The sequence below is a fragment of the Tachypleus tridentatus genome, chromosome 3, assembly GCF_004210375.1.
Source record: "Tachypleus tridentatus isolate NWPU-2018 chromosome 3, ASM421037v1, whole genome shotgun sequence".
Lineage (NCBI taxonomy): Eukaryota > Metazoa > Arthropoda > Merostomata > Xiphosura > Limulidae > Tachypleus > Tachypleus tridentatus.
In genome coordinates this window covers 4,909,605-4,928,470 of record NC_134827.1, presented here as the reverse complement: position 1 = coordinate 4,928,470, position 18,866 = coordinate 4,909,605, and the positions used below count along the sequence as shown (strand labels likewise).

The 18,866-nt window shown below is 34.1% G+C and overlaps 1 protein-coding gene and 1 long non-coding RNA gene across 8 annotated transcripts in view; one reads left to right on the top strand and one right to left on the bottom strand.

The window, feature by feature from the left end:
* Window positions 1–18,866, bottom strand: part of LOC143246250 (uncharacterized) — a 64,106-nt gene that overhangs the window by 17,144 nt on the left and 28,096 nt on the right. Inside the window, exon 2 of one of the 4 annotated variants that reach the window (XR_013025877.1) lies at window positions 5,425–5,559. The exons of the other annotated variants lie outside the window; for them this stretch is intronic. This is a non-coding gene — a long non-coding RNA (uncharacterized LOC143246250). Of the gene's footprint in view, window positions 1–5,424; window positions 5,560–18,866 lie in introns of those variants that run through there. 4 annotated transcript variants of the gene reach the window in all.
* LOC143246247 (uncharacterized) overlaps window positions 1–18,866 on the top strand; it is a 37,247-nt gene that overhangs the window by 9,617 nt on the left and 8,764 nt on the right. Inside the window, exon 2 of one of the 4 annotated variants that reach the window (XM_076492648.1) lies at window positions 1,163–5,290. The exons of 2 other annotated variants lie outside the window; for them this stretch is intronic. The gene's annotated coding sequence lies outside the window, so the exon portion shown is untranslated. Of the gene's footprint in view, window positions 1–49; window positions 1,113–1,162; window positions 5,291–18,866 lie in introns of those variants that run through there. One more of the 4 variants, XM_076492649.1, reaches the window with a different exon arrangement.

Below are 18,866 nucleotides of genomic sequence, written 5' to 3'. Positions count from 1 at the left end.
CGTATATAATAAACTGAATCGTTTTTTTGTTTTGTTTGTTTACGAACAGGATAGGTGTGATAAAATATAGACACGAAGAGTGTTTTCCATGACTGTGACGAAAAACAGAAAAGCTTTCATTCTCTGTCATTTTTACAGATTTTTTTAAGTTTTCATTCATATATATTTGTTAAATCTTGACAGTTCGGGTTAGTGAACATGTTTTTCTCCAGTGTGGATTTCAAGATTGATGGATTAGTTTGATGAAAACTTTCAGTGTACAATGTGCATGCCCACAATTTTTAATAAATAGAAAATCAGTTACATGTGGTGACAAGAATAACTCAGATTTGTTTGACGTCATGGTAGCTGACCAGAAATTCCCCCACTGCACTACGTAATTTGTTTAGAGAATAAGTCGTATATACTTTTGTTTGTATAACAATTGTGCACGGCGAAGACTGTTTTAATAGTGGACCTCTATTTATGAAAACGTTTAGTATATAACCATAAAATGTACACAGTGTAGTTAACATTATCTCGTTTAGGGTAATCATACATAGGGAATATATATGAGCTGAAGTAATTTTCAGATGTTTTTAAACAGGCAGTAATTATACAGTTTTGAATTTAATGGACTGTGACGTTTCGACTTTAACACTGAGGGCCCAGCTTCTTAAAGTTGAAGGCAATGATAATACTGCAACTTAAGAATGTAATATATATGTACTTTATATCTAATTACATACTAGTTATGTGATTTACACCAACTGTTTTTTATTTTGTTTTTTCAAGTATTAATCTCACACCGTTAAGCTTTAATTATATTATAGATTTGGCTTTTTTTTTGTAAAGACTTCATAAACTTCTTTTATTCCACTCTAATTAAGTTGAGAACCTATTTCTAATTTTGATACTAAGGTATCATGTCTGCTTTCCGAATTCTCAGTTTACCACTAAAGAAGAAAGCTCTTTCTCTTTTGTTGTTGTAAATATTTATATAAAGTTGAACTGGTTAATTATTACCTCACAGAACTTCGTTTTTATTTACTCATTTTGCTCAAGCTATCTTTTTATCGTGTCATGTATTTAAAATAACTCACTGTGTGTAATACAGCTACGAAAACCTGGGATAATTCGTAAATGTTCGTTGACCATCAATATTTTTGTTCTTACCTTTCAGGAACTCGAGATTATCGCGTCCTAGGTAAACACTGGAATTGTGAATTGTTCCCAGGAAAATTTGTGAGTCCAGATGAAAAGGGGCGGAGTTAAAACAAAGCTCCCTTTGGCCAACAGAGTTAATGTGCCAATGTTTAAATGGACTTTCAAAACTTAATCACAGATAAAACAAAAAGTGGCCTCACCATATTCAAAACCCAAAGACTTTCTTAATAGCTTACCAATGATTAATCTGTGTATATAGATATGTACGTGTGTGTGTGACTGAACATTACATACAATTAGAACAAAACTTGTAGTGTCTAATCACTTATATTAACAGGGAGATTGATATGTATATATTTATTACATTTATGAAATTTTGAAACTTCCATCGAAACATATTCTTAACAAATTAACTCAATTAAATGGCACTTGTGAACACAGGTCAAATATTCAAATGGTGCATACAACATCGAATTGTTGCACAATAAAATTAGCTTTATTAAAAACACGAAACACCAGCTAACAAACTCTACATGTTTCGGTAAAACAGAGAAAGTAAATCTGTAAATCAAACTTTTAATGACTGTAAATGCACATGCGCAAGTGCTGAAACTTTTGTAAATAAAACTACTTACTTTTGTTGTGGTTTTCAGAAAAAGTGGATTAATCTATATTAAAATATTCTTGTAATATATTTTCAAAACTAGAATTTATTTTGTTTTGCAGATTTTGTGGAAAATTACCGATATTAGAGATCTGTTCGTTGTAAACAGAAACTAGGCTAATATACGGATAATAGTTATAGTTGTTAATAGACGTCTGGTTTAGTTTGTTCAGTAAGTCGGATGTAAATCAGAGCTAAACTTAACTAAGGTGTATTACAGATATTGTTTTCTTGCCACCTGTGTATAATGCTAAGGTAATAAATAAATATCACATAACGTTAAGGTAGATAAATATTTTAAAACATTTTTAATTCAGGCAAATTTATGGCCTATTAAAATGTGGACTCTAAATGTGATTGTTTCGACGTCTTTCACCATAGTTAAACTTTGCTTATATTATAATTTTCTTCTTTTTTTATAAGCACTTCATTATTTTAATCATGCTTAATTCAACTGTAATTAGTTTTTAAGTTATTCGAAAATTTGATGCTAAGATATTACAACAGCTTTCCAAATCCTCAGTTTACTCCTAAAGAAGGAATAAGTTAACACTATTGTATCTTGTAAGATCAGTCCTAGTAATGTCGTGTAAAACGTTGAAACATTTTAGAGGCCATAAAATGGCCCGATTCAAAAATGTTTTTATTGTGTACTTATTTTAACGTTGCGTTTTATTTATATATAATCATAACTTGTGTTACATTGTTTTTACTACACATATATTACAGACGTGACGATCAGAGCTTGATTACTCTGTAATAAGCCTTCTTTAGAGTTTTTTTTTCCCAAGTCATTTAATATGAAATTAAAATATAAAAAGCCTTATTTTATCATCCATGCCCACTGAAAGAAAACCTATAGCGAACCAGAAAAAATAATTTGTTGATATTTAGTGATGCTCCAAATAAGTACTCCTACACACGTGCGGTCTTTTTTTTTTTTTTTGTCTCCACACTGACCTCAGTCGGCTTGTCCATATGTATATGTGTTATATTTTCAGCGCTGACAGATGATGGTAAAGGTTTATAACTGCGTGGGATCCTTTCGTGTTCATCCCGTTGTAATAATGAAACGCATGCTGTGATGAAAAATTAATAACGAAAAACATCTCTGAGCGTTGATGTGATTGTCCTGATGGACACTGGTGGTGAAAGAGATTTCCGTTTAACACAACCGACATAATTAACAATAACAAAAATGCACGAACGTAATTTTTCGACTTCTGTTTACCACTTTATAATTCAGAACATCGACAAAATGTATGGTGTAAGATGTTTATCACATTTCTGTTTAGAATAGCCATATTGCGTCACGTTGATCATATTATATCTGAAGTTGTTAGAATGTCATGTGTCGTGAGTTTGTGGAGAATATAGATGTAGTTGTTTTGTTTTCCAAACGAACGTATGCTGCAGAACAGAACGGTTGCTAGTATACTTTTATAGATCGTAAGACACACAGTGGCTATGAGTTGTGAAGTGACTGAAATCTTGATCCGGTTTTTTAACTTGTGTTCATGGTTCATTATACCCAAGCATATGTACATACAGTTTGCAATTGCGTATGACAGTATTACGAAATGTAAAAATATATCTCAGAACGGCTGGTATTGGTATTAACACTTTTACTATTCTTATCAGTAAAAGTTTTAATACCCATACCTGCCGTTCTGAGATATATTTTTATGTCAAGTGGGTTTCTCGTCATCAAGAATTACGAAATGTAATATGTTATAGGTTTTCCAGTACCCATTGTTCTGCTTAAACTCAGATCTTCCAGGTTAATACACATTGTACGTATAGAAAATCCATGTTCAACAAGATGTATATACGTACGTTTAATGTTCCGTATCACTTGATTCGATTTCTTACTTTTTTAAGTACGAAATTTGTTCAGTTTATTGAACAATAAACGCAACTTAATCTGCAATATGTAGTTACAATAGTGATAACTGATATTGTTTCTACTGAACAAGATATTGATCCTCCTTGATGGTAGCTTTTCTATGAATAATGTTGTAATATTTGATTAGAACGTTAAAGTCGTGCATAACTATTTATTTGTTATTTTTTCATCAGTGACTCACTGTAATTAGTATTGATCTGAATAATTATAAACATATATATATATATATTTATATATAGCGCTCATAGGATTTTCAGTATGACGTTCAGACCAGTGTACGTGTATATAGCGCTGTCATTTTTAGTATAATTAACTCACAGACTTATACGCGTGTATATAAAGCTAAAAAACTTTTAAGTATAACTCGTGGCCTTACACATGTGTACACAACAGTCAAATTCATCTTTAATATTTAGAGTGTAAGCAGTGTGCTCAAAGGCAGTTTGAAAGATCGTATTATAAGCTTGAACAAGTCGATTCTACGATATTTTTGTCTTTTGGTAAAATAGTATTAGTAATTCTATTGTACATCCTACTTATTTCTCGCCGTACTGTTTATCGTAATAATTTCGAAAATACACTAACTTGAATATAAAATGATTAACGTATAGGCATTGTAAAGTAACTTACAACCTAGCTAACTTCCATTCATTAGATACTGTTAAACAATTAACTTCCTGACAGCGAGAAGATAATCATCTAGTGCGTTAACTCTTGGTCCACACCTACTGTGTAGGTTTGTATTAAACTTCTGGAGTGAACTTGCTTCATCATAACAGGAACCAATAAACTCCAGGCTCACAGGTGTATAACTAAACTGTTTCATGTTTGTGCAGTTTGTAATGTGACGTAGTATATGCTTATATATCTTTAATATTGCTAATGTAACTGAAAAAAAATCGTTCCTTCTATTTTCTTTGAATATGTTATTATCATAACTTCGCATTCGTAGACTGTATCACGTATATTAACTGTGAAACATGTAATCTAGGTAAATTATACTATTTGCCAAAAGTCTGTGTGTGGTTTACCGCATATAACAGATGAACAGTTGGACCAATCGTCATCACACCTGGTATATTTGTTAAAGAACTCCCTTGCAACGACAAAGGGAGGTTAGCCTTCGGATCCAATTCCCTATGGGTTTGGTTTTTGTTTTGTTCGTTGAAATGGTGCGTCAACTAGTACTTTCTAATTGTGTTTCTAAAATCCACGCAACCACAGTATCCAAGTGTACTTGTCTATTTTTAAATGTAGTTGTTTAGAAAAATGTTTGTTATAATGAATATATTATTATTAAGGCACCAGAAATGTGAAATTTTTGTTAGTGGTAAACGTACTTACGTAAAGGCAGTTGGGACTTCGTGCAATAAAACTTGTAAACTTAGCGTGTGAGACAAAAAATTAGTTTGTTTACTTTCTCATGTACTTATTCTTTATGTGTCAGTAAATGTTGTTGTTTTATATTTATAAAAACACACCAAAGATTTTGAGATATTTTTAAGAAGTAATGAATCTTTGCTCTGTACTCTTTTGATGTATTGAATAAATATTTCAAATTTATTTGAAGGAAACAGTGCCGTATTTTTGAGGTATTCATTTTCCATGTCTTCTATCACGTGTGCTTGTAAAATATACCTGGAAGCAAAGAGATTTGTTTCTATGAGTCTTGAGTCAATTTTATTTCACCATATAGTCACCCTTATAAGAGGTCTAATAATATTTCTTTGGTATGCTGACCCAAATTGTGCCTTGATCAGGCGAAACTGTAGTCCATAGCAAAGAGCGATAACCAATCAAAGCATTAGGTCTCTACATCACAGATTCTTTTTCAATTTCACCTCTAGTAAAAAAAAAGAAATCTTTAACACACATACACATACGTGTATATACACACTTTTTTTATGTACAGTTAAACACAAAGCTACATCACGTGTATCCAAATCCGGTTTCTATGGGGCGAATCAAAAAGAAAATTAACACTTTCCAGTACAGTTTGGCCCGGCATGGCCAGATGGTTAAGGCACTCGACTCTTAATCTAAGGGTCGCGGGTTCGAAACCCCGTCACATCAAACATGCTCACCCTTTCAGCCGTGAGGGCGTTATAATGTTACGGTCAATTCCACTATTCGTTAGTAAAAGAGTAGCCCAAGAGTTGGCGGTGGGTGAAGATGATTAGCTGCTCCCTCCCTCTAGTTTTACACTGCAAAATTAGGAACGGCTAGCGCAGAGAGCCCTCGTGTAGCTTTGCGCGAAATTAAAAAAACAAACCAATACAATTTATATACAAACCAAGAAGATCTCACATATATATATTATATAATAATTAAACAATTTCAAAATATATATTTATTTTGGCAAACCGGCCAGGAGTTGGGTAGAAATTATAATTATTAATGTTTTCTGTTTAAAGGGCAGTAAAAAAATCTTAACAGATTCAAATTTTTACAATTGCATTGTGTGTTCAATACCTAAAAAATATTGGCATTAAAGTGTTTTTAAAACTTTTTACAGTTAAGCAATACAATTGCTAATTGTTTTATCGAAATAATATTCTGATTTATAAATAAATATCTTACTGCTTTATGCTGTATTTGTTGTCTTTCTTGCCGGCTGACATCAGGCCTTGTTGAGTTAATTAATAATATCGTATAGTCAGTCTGTTACAACGTTTTCTTTCGAGCTTCATTATTAAAATGTTAAGCGAACAGTGTATCACTTCACGGAACATTCTCTATGTATGATTTGCTTCGAAAAATGTTACGGCTTTGTGTTGTATTACTATTCATGTACATTCTTATGGAGTTAACTTTAACGTATTTTTGTACACGTTTACGACTACTCCATCTATATGATTTTCATACACACTTAGCAGGAAAGTGAATAAACCTGGTTTTGTGGGGTTTGTAATTTAACTTAACAAATATAATTATATAGAAAATAAATATAAATAAGAAAGTTGATACAGTTTTCTTTATTATAGGTAAATAAACATACAACGTTACTGATTAAAATATCCAAGGGTTCTATAATAGAAACAAAACTGTAGGCAAAATATAATAGAGACTTTACAGTAATCCCCAAGAGGCACAACAGTATGTCTGAGGACTTATAACACTAAAATCCGGGTTTCGAACCCCTTGATGGGTAGAACAGAGCCCATCGTATAGCCTTTTACATTATTACAAACAAACACAATATCACATTTTTGAGAAGTCCATAAAATATATTTAATTCAGGAAATTGTTTTGCTTATATGGATGTTATTTATTTCATTCGTTGATACTTCACAGAATGTTACACCCTCACCTCTAATACCACAGACGTAATTATGAGGGCTTATAACATTTAAATCCGAGGTTTGATCCTTGCATTGGCCACAGTTTATCAGCAAACAAATTCATTAGATGTTTTAATATGCACCATTATATCTTTCACACATTGTCATTAATGGAGGACGAACAATTGTTTTTGATGGGCTTGTTATAATAGGTATAAACATATAAACAACCGCAGTTACACCCAATCTTCTGATGACATTTGCGGTTAGAATTATTATACTTTAGTTCGTGTAAAATAAATGAACACACGTTGTTCTACCCCTTTTTGATGTTGCGAAGCTTTCTATTTAAAAAGTAAACAATTTAACTAACAATTTGACAACATTTCTGTTTCGTTACGGAAAAGTGTTTCTGTCCAATCGAAATTTTCTTGAGAAGTTCGTTCACTCAATGAAAAATTTCATAGCATGCCAAAACTTTTAATGTGTTCCCATAAATAAGAAATTTTACTTTACTCAAGTTAAGTCAAACAAACAAGGAATTTACCATAACACTACTCCACCCACTCCTTCTCCCCCAAAAAGAAAACTTCACAAACACAGCAGGTAAAGGAATAACCCAAACTTTGAAGTGAAATGAAATTTTTGGAAATCTTATTTTTAACTAAAGTTTTTCGTCAGTTATACTGCTAATTTTTGCAACCTTGTACTATTTTGCTCATGATTTTGGAATAGAGTGTAAGTTATCAGTGCATATCAATATTCATTAACAACCTCAGCTGTAACGAAGGAAAATTAAACAAGAACTAATGTATCTCTACTGTTATTTTCGTTGCAAAGTCCTCGTTTCCCTCCCATCTTCCGGTGACTCAGTGATAAGTCTGAGAACTTGCTGCGGTGGGCAGAGATAGCCCAGTGTGTATCTTTGTGTCTAACAGTAAATAAACAGACAAAATTTCAAGGTCGCGGTTAGAGATGAATTTAGAAGACAAATGACAATAAGTCTTCGCAGCCAAGGTGACAAGATCAAGTGTGTACTAACTCCCAGGTAGTTCCAAATAAGAGAACTGTGAGGCTGAGCTGTTGGAGAAAAGAGAACGTCTTGATTTAGCAGGAAACGGAGAAGCTTGGCTTACTTGTTTTTGTCAGATACTCTGTAGGGAAATCACAGTTTAACACTGAACCCTGGAGTTTACAACCTACTGTGACGCTCAGACAAGATCTCGCCGACCTGTGATGGTCGTTAAGCCAGGTCAACAATGTTTCATCAGGAAGATGGAATTAGGCTGATGGAGCATGCCGCCGCCACAGTGTCGCCCTCTTAGACTAGCGAAAGGATGACCGTTGAAGGGTCAACGCTGCTCCCTTCTATTCTATTATCCCATACTTCAGAAGATGGTATCGAGATCACAGGTTTCCGGTTACATGTAGTTAGTAAAGTTTACTCATTTTGGTCATTTGGCTAATACACTTAACAGTAACACGCTTAGCTTCTAAACTGTCAAGTCGGAACAGATTTAGCAATTCGTGAAGAAACAGTTGTTTGCTCTCTTTTAGTTTATGACACATGCACACACACACGTATCTGTTAAACAACTGTAAAACACAATTAGTACAAATATGGTGTGCTGGCATTGACATTCATCATCTTAAACTTCTATATTTCGCCAGTCCACATATGGTCACAGATGAAAACAATAACAACACATGAAACTCACCATGTAATAAGAGCTAAACTGAATAATTAATATAATTCACATTTTTGATGGCAACAAATGTTATCTAAAACGATGAAAAAGAAACTTAAATAGGGGAGGGGGGAAGGAATCACGTAATGATGCCAGAGCTGGTCGAAATCAATGTTCTTTCCTAAGAATAACAAAAAGGAAATATTTCTATATTACATATAATGTTCACCTATATAAATAAAATGGAAACTCTATAACTCGAGCACTTTCCAAAGGTCTGCCTTTCGAAGACGCTCGGGTCATTGGGTTTCTATTTTATTTCTATCAAGACTTCTTGACCGACGTGTTTTTCTAACATCGTGAATGTTCACCTATATAAACAAGTATGCGCAATAAAACTTTTAGGATAAAAATATGCAGTATTATTCAATAAATTATTTTAGCCCGAACGTTTCGAAACTTTATTCTTGTTCTAATGAAAACCTTACCATATCCCAACATACTATTTATACTAATTAAACTATCCTTGTTCTCTTGAGTACATGGTTTAAAATCTTAAATTTGGTATTTACTGGAGGATAAAAAGCGAACATTCTGTAAACTAAGTGAAGAAGCACCTATAAAAATGTCTTTACTGAAACATTGCTTGCATCATTATCTATTTTAAGAAACTATGAAACTAATTTTATAGACCCAGATCCAAATCTTTGTCCCCAAAACACGTTCATTACTATGGAAACAAGGGTTAAAAGAACTCGATTAGCTCGTAAGGATCCCCTCTCTTCGGTTTCCAATGTACTGAATTTTAGTCTAAATTGTGCTATGAGAAATTTCTTTAAAAATGCTGCCTATTGTTGTTTTTTTCTATAACTAAAATTTCTATTAACTCTGTTTACAGATACTCAGAAATTCGAGAGAACAACTACAAGATTTCCAATTTTTCGTTTAGGTCACCATAAATGAATTCTACCTTCGAAAATTGTGATTAGAAACCTGTTAGTTTTCACTGGTCTATGCACTCGAGGTTTCAAATAGTTTTTGTTACTTGCTTTTAAACAAAACCAGCGAGACAAGCAGTAAATCTAAAAACGTGTAACTGAAACAAAAAAACGAACGGATAACGATATGTCAACCACAAAACGCGAACATTTTTAGTTAGAAAACTGCGAATGTGAAAGTACTTTAATAGAAAAAACTACCTGAGCATGACCTCATGGCTAGGTATGATATTACCATTATTGTTTAGCATTCTTAGCTTTGGATGCGTGATAAAAGTAACAACCAATCTCGCTATTTGGTTAAGATATATATATTAACCAAATAATTATGGTTTGTTTGCTTTAACGCAAGTTAGCACAATAGGCTATCTGCGATCTGTCCACCGCAAGAAATCGAACCCAAGAATTTAGCGTTGTAAGTCAAGATTCTTATCGCTAGCCCACTGGCGAACCTTTCAGCTGAACAAAAACGACTCAAATTAAAATAATTAAGGTAAATTATATACTGACTTATTTTATATATAAGTGTGATTAAATTATACATTGCAAGGGTGTGTGTGTTTCTAATAGCACAGCCAATCGAACCCATGATGTTAGATTTGTAAATCCATAGACTTAACGCTGTACTAGTGGGTGCATTGCAAGGGAATGTCACCCTTCGATCAGATTAAATTGAAGAAGTAAAAACAAAAGCAAATAGGAATTTTTCGCAATATCAGTTTTATACTTTTTCATTTTATTAAAGCGCGAAGGTTCAAATGGGCTAACTGCGTTATGCCCACCACATGGGATCGAAACACATATTTTAGCATGTTAAGCCCTCGAGTTTATTATTTAGCTACTAGGAATAATTGCTTGTTTACATCAGCGCAAATATAATTCATATAAATCTGGTCACTATAGGTGGGGATTACAAACTCAGTTTTCCGTCAGGTCCGGCATGGCCAGTTGGTTAAGGCGCTCGACTCGCAATCTGAAGATCGCGGGTTCGAATTCCCGTCACACTAAAAATATTCGTCCTTTCAGTCGTGGTGGCGTTATAATGTCACGACCAATCCCACTATTCGTTGGTAAAATAGTAGTTCAAATGTTAGCGGTTGGTGGTGATGACCAGATGCCTTCTCTCTAGACTTAAACTACTAAATTAGGGACGGCTAGCGTAGATAGTTCTCGTGTAGCTTTGCGTGAAATTCAAAAACTAACAAACAAATTTATATGCAAAAACGGCTCGTTTGGGCTGAGAAAACACTTTTACATAGAAGAGCGAACAACGTTTCGACCTTCTTCGGTCATCGTCAGGTTCACAAAGAAAGAGGTAACTGACCGGAAGCTGACCACATGTTTGAAAGGGGTTGTGTAACTGTGTGTCGAAATGTAGAGGGCGGTATTAATGTTTGAATATATAATTTTATTTATTAATATAGGTATAAAGGCGTTCCTTTATATTGGTTTATTTTGGGTTTAAGTTGTTGTATAAGTAAGGCTTCTTTAATTTTGCGTTTGTTTATGTTTGTTTCTTTATTTAGTATTTGAGTGTTTTCTATGGTTATGTTGTGTTTATTTGACTTGCAGTGTTCGAAAACGTGTGAAGGTGACTTTTTATGTTCTTTGAATCTGGTTTCCATTTTCTACTTGTTTCTCAATATAGAAGTCGTGGCAGTAATCACATTGTATTTTATAAATAATGTTGGTGTGGTGTTTGTCAGTGTAGTTTTTACATAGTATAGACCTCAGTTTTGTGCCGGGTTTTTGAATAAATTTGGTATTAATTGGAATGTCAATTAATACCACAGCCAATCGAATGTCACCCTTCGATCAGATTAAATTGAAGAAGTAAAAAAAAAAGCAAATAGGAATTTTTCGCAGTATCAGTTTTATACTTTTTCATTTTATTAAAGCGCGAAGGTTCAAATGGGCTAACTGCGTTATGCCCACCACATGGGATCGAAACACATATTTTAGCATGTTATTCATGAAACACATATTTTAGCATGTCATGTTATTTAGCATGACATTCCAATTAATACCAAATTTATTCAAAAACCCGGCACAAAACTGAGGTCTATACTATGTAAAAACTACACTGACAAACACCACACCAACATTATTTATAAAATACAATGTGATAACTGCCACGACTTCTATATTGGAGAAACAAGTAGAAAAATGGAAACCAGATTCAAAGAACATAAAAAGTCACCTTCACACGTTTTCGAACACTGCAAGTCAAATAAACACAACATAACCATAGAAAACACTCAAATACTAAATAAAGAAACAAACATAAACAAACGCAAAATTAAAGAAGCCTTACTTATACAACAACGTAAACCCAAAATAAACCAATATAAAGGAACGCCTTTATACCTATATTAATAAATAAAATTATATATTCAAACATTAATACCGCCCTCTACATTTCGACACACAGTTACACAACCCCTTTCAAACATGTGGTCAGCTTCCGGTCAGTTACCTCTTTCTTTGTGAACCTGACGATGACCGAAGAAGATCGAAACGTTGTTCGCTCTTCTATGTAAAAGTGTTTTCTCAGCCCAAACGAGCCGTTTTTGCATATAAATTTCTCAACAAGTGGGTTTCTCGTCATCACTAACAAACAAAGTTTTCGTCAGCAGCTACATATAAAGCTTGAACTAACGTAGTTGATTCTAGGGCCCGGCATGGCCAAGCGTGTTAAGGAGTTCGACTCGTAATCCGAGGGTCGCGGGTTCGAATCCCGGTCGCATCAAACATGCTCGCCCTTTCAGCCGTGGGAGCGTTATAATGTGACGGTCAATCCCACTATTCGTTGGTAAAAGAGTAGCTCAACAGTTGGCAGTGGGTGGTGATGACTAGTTGCCTCCCCTCTAGTCTTACACTGCTAAATTAGGGACGGCTATCTCGGATAGCCCTCGAGTAGGTTTGCGCGAAATTAAAAAAAAACACAAAAAAACAAGCTGATTCTGTCTTATAACTTTCCACTATAAATACTAACTGTTGTAAATTATTCTGGGCCCTAGTTTTAAAAACTAGCATTTCCGCTCCTACTTTGTGAATTTTTCTTTCCTCCAGTTTCGTGTGAATTGATTCGTTGGTAAAATTGAATAAAGCTATTCATATTCACCTGATTTCTTCATTATGTTGAACAACTGTCTGATTCATAGAATTCATTTTAGTCGTCACCTATTAAATGTATCATTTTCTCAGAAACTCGTCTTTGGTTATTTACTGTCTTATTTAATTCTGTTAAGTCATCTGTTATTTCTGTTCCAAAAAGAAGTTTGAAAACACTTCCACCTGCATTAATCAGTCCACGTGCCTATGTCAGTCTGAAACTGTAACGTTAATTTTGATATCATTTAGTTAGCTCAATAATTATATATATATATATATATATATTATAATTCGTCAGTTTCTGAACGATATTTATGAACTAAGGTAAGATAATTATTTATTAAACCTATCTGCATTATCCGTAATACTCGAATTACAGATACTCCTCTATCTGTAAACGTTGTAATTTATTCGTGTGCATTTGATTTAACGTTACATTAGATTCTCGATCAAATTATTTGTAGGATATTACTATTACTACTTGTAAACATTTCAGAACTTCACACATTGTGGAAACGGAAACTCTTCTACAGTTATCCATTTATGTCGTGATAAAATGAAGTTACCTTCTTCAACAAACACAATTCCCGCCTTATTTTCTACAAAGACAATATTCACATTTTGTTCTACTATTATGCCAACAAGTACCATCAGAATAATCCTGGTGTAACTAAAAATATATCCGCAGCTAACATGTATTGAAGGGAATTAACGTAGTATAGATATACATGCAATGGCACCAACTTGCTCTGTTATTTGTTCTTGTACTATTTCAAAAGCTAATTGCATTATTTTAATCATCTCAGCTTTCTAATCTTCACTTAAGGCAAAACTCATTCCTTTAGGTATTAATATTTCCTGCATTGGTAAAACTACATCTCTACCATGCGAAATTTAAAGTTACATAATTAATGTTGATAGGGTTAGAAACATTATGGAACAGATATAAATTACCGAAAATATAAACTTTTATGTAATTGATGTTATTGTTTTTCATTCATTATAAGCCTTTATATGTTAACCAATGTTAATAAAGTGTATATCTTTTGGTGTAGAATTGGACTTGGTATCATTTATTCCTTGCTTTACTTGTAAGTTCCTCCAGTTGGTTGATTTGTGTTCCCATTAGCAACTGCATACCCTGGGTTTTTATATAAATGTATTGTAACGGCGTCTTGTTGCCCCAAACCACGCTCTCTCGTTCCCACAATGGAGCAGCCTGTTATAGGTCGCTGGTGTATTTGTGGAACAGGATAGAAGATTGGCTCAGACATAAACAGCTAATCTTCACATAGACATAACTGATGTTTATCTAAAACAACAACAGGTATACAGGCTTTCTTGAGACACCAAGCATGCTGCAATACTAGAACTGAGGATAGGTTGATGAACGAAATAATAGAACCCTCAGAGAGTACTTGATTGCCTCCAGTGGTCATTCTAAATGAGAATGACAGAACTCCTGGCTTTTATGTTGATTTAAGACAGTTAGTTAATATGCATTATTGACTTTTCCTAAAACTGGATGGACATATATGTGAACTTGTTCGAGGGTACTCATTAATTTAACACAATAAGTCTGACTTCTGTCTATTGAAAAGTCAAATTTAGTGTGTGAATTCTGAATGTGTCATTTTGTCTGTTAATATAAACAAAAATAGAATTTCTTAAATATACAATGGACAAGTGCAATTTCCACTTATCCTATGAAAACTGGATGACCAAAGAATAGCCTCAGCCTGATATCAAAAGATACCTCCATCGCATTTTGTATTTAAATCCATACTGTTGACAGTTTGTAGCAATATGTTTTTTCAAGGGAACCACACTGCTGTCTGTCTGCATTTATTAAGGCTATTTATTATACATTGTGGGTACATGCATATGAGCAAGACGTTTATCTGAAGCAAGTAGTGATTTATTATCACCGATAGTAATATCAGTGATAATGGTATTGGAGCAGATTTGTCAAAGGTACGGGATAGACGTGAAATATACGATCACGTATGCAAGTCGAATGTTAACACACCTGAATGCCAATACTGTACAACATAGAAGAAACTGCTTGGAGATATAACTTTTAACAAGCATTACCATCATGACTTGTGCAGCATGAAACTCACCAACTGTGTGGACAACACATCACAGAAATGGCTGAAGGACGTAACAAATACGGAAAATATTGCTGTAATGATGTGGCAAGATTACAGGTTTCCTTTGCAACATTACCCTTGTCAACAGCACATAAATACCAATGCATTATCTTGACAGCTAGTGAGATAATTTATATGCAATATATATCTGGGTCCTGGATATATCCCAGTAGGAAAAGACATTGCAACAAGCAGTAGTGACAAACGATATCAGGCACATCATAACATATGAAACATTGAGGCTGTGGCAGTCATAAATGAATAAAAATTGACTGTAATTAAATCTTACTTGTCATTGAGCATAGAATTGCACATTAGATTTTCTGTGCTTTGTTCATTACAAATATTAAAACCTAAATTTTAGTGTATTAACCCTATAGACTTGCCTATGAGTCATCGGAGGCCTCTCAATCAATAAAAGCACCGAAATATTTATTATTCAGCAATTTCACACAATAAAAAGCATGGTATTATACATACAAATTACAAAGTTACTTCTTTTCTGTGAGCTACGAACTTACAAGTCATTCAACTAATAATAGTGTTTCAGATAATCAAAAAACGAACACATTATACAGTTTCATTCATTTCTGCTCGTAAAAGACTGCACAGAAAAAGACTAAATAAATTAAAGAGGCCAACATTCATGGGCAAGTGCATCATGTCTCTGCCGTGCAATCCTAACATGGCTAATTTTGACACCAGAAAAATCGAAAACTATCAATACTATCTAAGTTTGTTTACGTGCGCTTGAATAATTCAAGAAAATTCCAAACTGTACTTTTCTCGTTGAAAAATTTAGCAAAAGGCATAAATTCCAAAAACTGTCTACATTCCAGTTTGGGATCTGTTTTGGAATTTCGTACAAAGCTACTCGAGGGCTATCTGTGCTAGCCGTCCCTAATTTAGCAGTGTAAGACTAGAGGGAAGGCAGCTAGTCATCACCACCCACCGCCAACTCTTGGGCTACTCTTTTACCAACTAATAGTGGGATTGACCGTCACATTATACGCCCCCACGGCTGGGAGGGCGAGCATGTTTAGCGCGACGCGGGCGCGAACCCGCGAATTACGAGTCGCACGCCTTACACGCTTGGCCATGCCAGGCCCGTTTGGGATCTGAAAAAAATGGTACCTTTGCACCAAATTCCATGTAAAATGTCAAGAAAACGTAAAATTATGGGTTTATTTAACCTTTCCATCCACTAAAATGACCTAAAATAGGCGTATTCTACATTTGTTATATATATGTGTGTGTGTGTGTGGAACCTGTAAAAAAGTAAAAGTATCATTGTACAAAACCCTACGTCATTACAAAAGTCATGAGATAACGTGGTTTTACACTCTCACTTGAGATGTTCTAAAAATGTTATGCAGAGTATTAAAATGAACATATATACCAAAAACACACAATACGCAAGTGAAAAATCAAACACTTTCTTTATTCACAATACCCGTATGCCATTTCTACTTGCTGACCTGCTTCTAAATTATGTTGTTATTTCTCACAAGATACGGGATAACCTAGAACAAGGACAGGAGTAAAAATTAATTTGTTTATATATAGGACAAGGACCAAACGAAAATAGTAAGATATCAGATTTTGAAGTCAGGTAGGAAAACTAGAGCAATATTCCACATTCCTCAGATTTCCTATGTCAACGATTATCTCAAATTAAAATACTTTGCATTATCTTGTACAGCTATATATGAGCGTATTCCACCATAGTGTAGGCACAAGGTGAAACTAAAATAAACTTTCGTTAGATAAACGTCGTTTTACCTAACTTTTACCGAAACAAAATAATTGATACTTGTTCACAACCTATATACATTTGGTTTACCGAGAAGACGCGAACTATAAGCAAAACACCTACATGAAAATTTAAAAACATTTCAAGAATATATCTGACTAGTATACTTTGTATGATGTATAGAAGGGCAAACTTTGATAATATTCACATTGACTCTTTCTGCTCCAGCAAACAGACTGTTCAGATGAAATTCGACATTCGTTTAAAACAGTAAAACTTCAATATCTACTCAGTGTCTGTGTAGAAACAAGCTTGTTTGTTTTTAATTTCGCACAAAGCTACTCGAGCTGTTCTTAATTTCGAAGTATTAGACTAATGAGAAGACAGCTAGTCAACACCACCCTCCACAAGCCCTTGGGCGGCTCTTTTATCAATAAAATGCGAGATTGACCGCAACGTTATAACGCTACAACGAAGGAAAGGGCGAACGTATTCAATGATGGGATTCAAAATCGCGAGCTACGTCCTAGCTACCAAGCCATAATAAGTAAAAATTAGTATTATTTGTGTTGCACGTGTACTCGAATCTCCATTACTTTGCTGGTTGCGATCCTTCTAATCTTTCTAATCTTTTAATATGTTCTTTTTATTCTGAGTTTTGTACTTGAAGCTTGAGACTCACCAGCTAGTTATTAGGTGACCCGAATACCACAAGCCCACTATAATTTATTTATATCAGAAAAGACGTATAGATAAACAATAAAAGGAACATAACTAAGTTCTGAGCAAAGTTGATAGGCGAAGGAAAGTAAAATATTGTTTCAAATATCTTTGTTGTTACAATAAAAATATCTAATGTGCCTCATATAAAGTCGAATCGTACAGGACTTTTATCTTAATGAGTTATTTGCACGACACCTTTTAATTTGTTATAAATTCTATATGAAGATCAGTGTTGTTTCAAACATAAGAAATACCACTATTTGTAGGAATGTAAACTACAGATAATCGTAGCGTGCACGCAGTCGTCACTACATGTAAAAAATTGATTTTCCTAGTTATCGACTATAATGGAGAATTGTGCAGGATTCCAAACACAGAAATAAGCAACTAAATATTCCAAGTAGCTCAGCCGCGAGTCTAAAAGATTTGAGACGCTAAAAACCGGGTGTAGCTTTGTGCTTAAAAATAAACTCCTTAATACAATTCGATAGAATTGTGCTATATTCAATGAGTTAAAATAGAATAGTTATAATTAAAATGTTTACATTAATATATCTTTATAATCGTTATGTACAATAATTAGAAATGCGCATAGAACGCTTGTAGTTTTATTGGGCTTCTCACAGTTTCGTACATCACTAAAGCGGAAACGTAAAAACATGACGCTTTTCTTTCTCTGTCATTAATTCGTTCAAATAGCGTAAAAAGAATCAAAGAAGATTTCAGTCAGCGTTTAGTGTAACGTAAGACGGTAGCCTGACCTGTCACTCTGTGTAAACACTCTATCTTGCTGTAATTTGAAATGTGTGTGTGTATAATAAATAAACGATGTGAAGCGTATGTGTACTTACAAAAGAAGCAGTGATATCCTTCAAAGTATTTTACCATTGTGCTAGCAAAACCAGATAGCCTTAAGACATAAAGAAATTTCTGTTTCGTATGTTGTAGTTTGTTTACAATGACACTCACCGTTACCAAATGCATCAAAAAGCATTGGCAACGACATTCTTTCTAAGAGAAAATGTCAAACCAGCAGTTTTGTAGTCATCACATGATTAAAAGAGAAGCTTTAATACTAACTTAGTTAAGTTGTGAGAAACGTTATCATGTATCAAATAAAAACACTGTTGAGCATAAGAATGTCAGTTTAAGAATGTGCTGTACTGGTTCGAAAATATTAATTAAACGTCTGGTTAGTTATACCCACGCTTGCAACAGAGGAATGGTTTGAAATGTAACGGAAGGGTTGGGTTGGTTTGAATTTCGCGCAAAGCTACACGAGGGCTATCTGCGCTGGCCGTCCCTAATTTAGCAGTGTAAGACTAGAGGGAAGGCAGCTAGTCATCACCACCCACCGTCAACTCTTGGGCTACTCTTTTACCAACGAATAGTGGGATTGACCGTCACATTATAATGCCTCCACGGCTGAAAGGGCGAGCA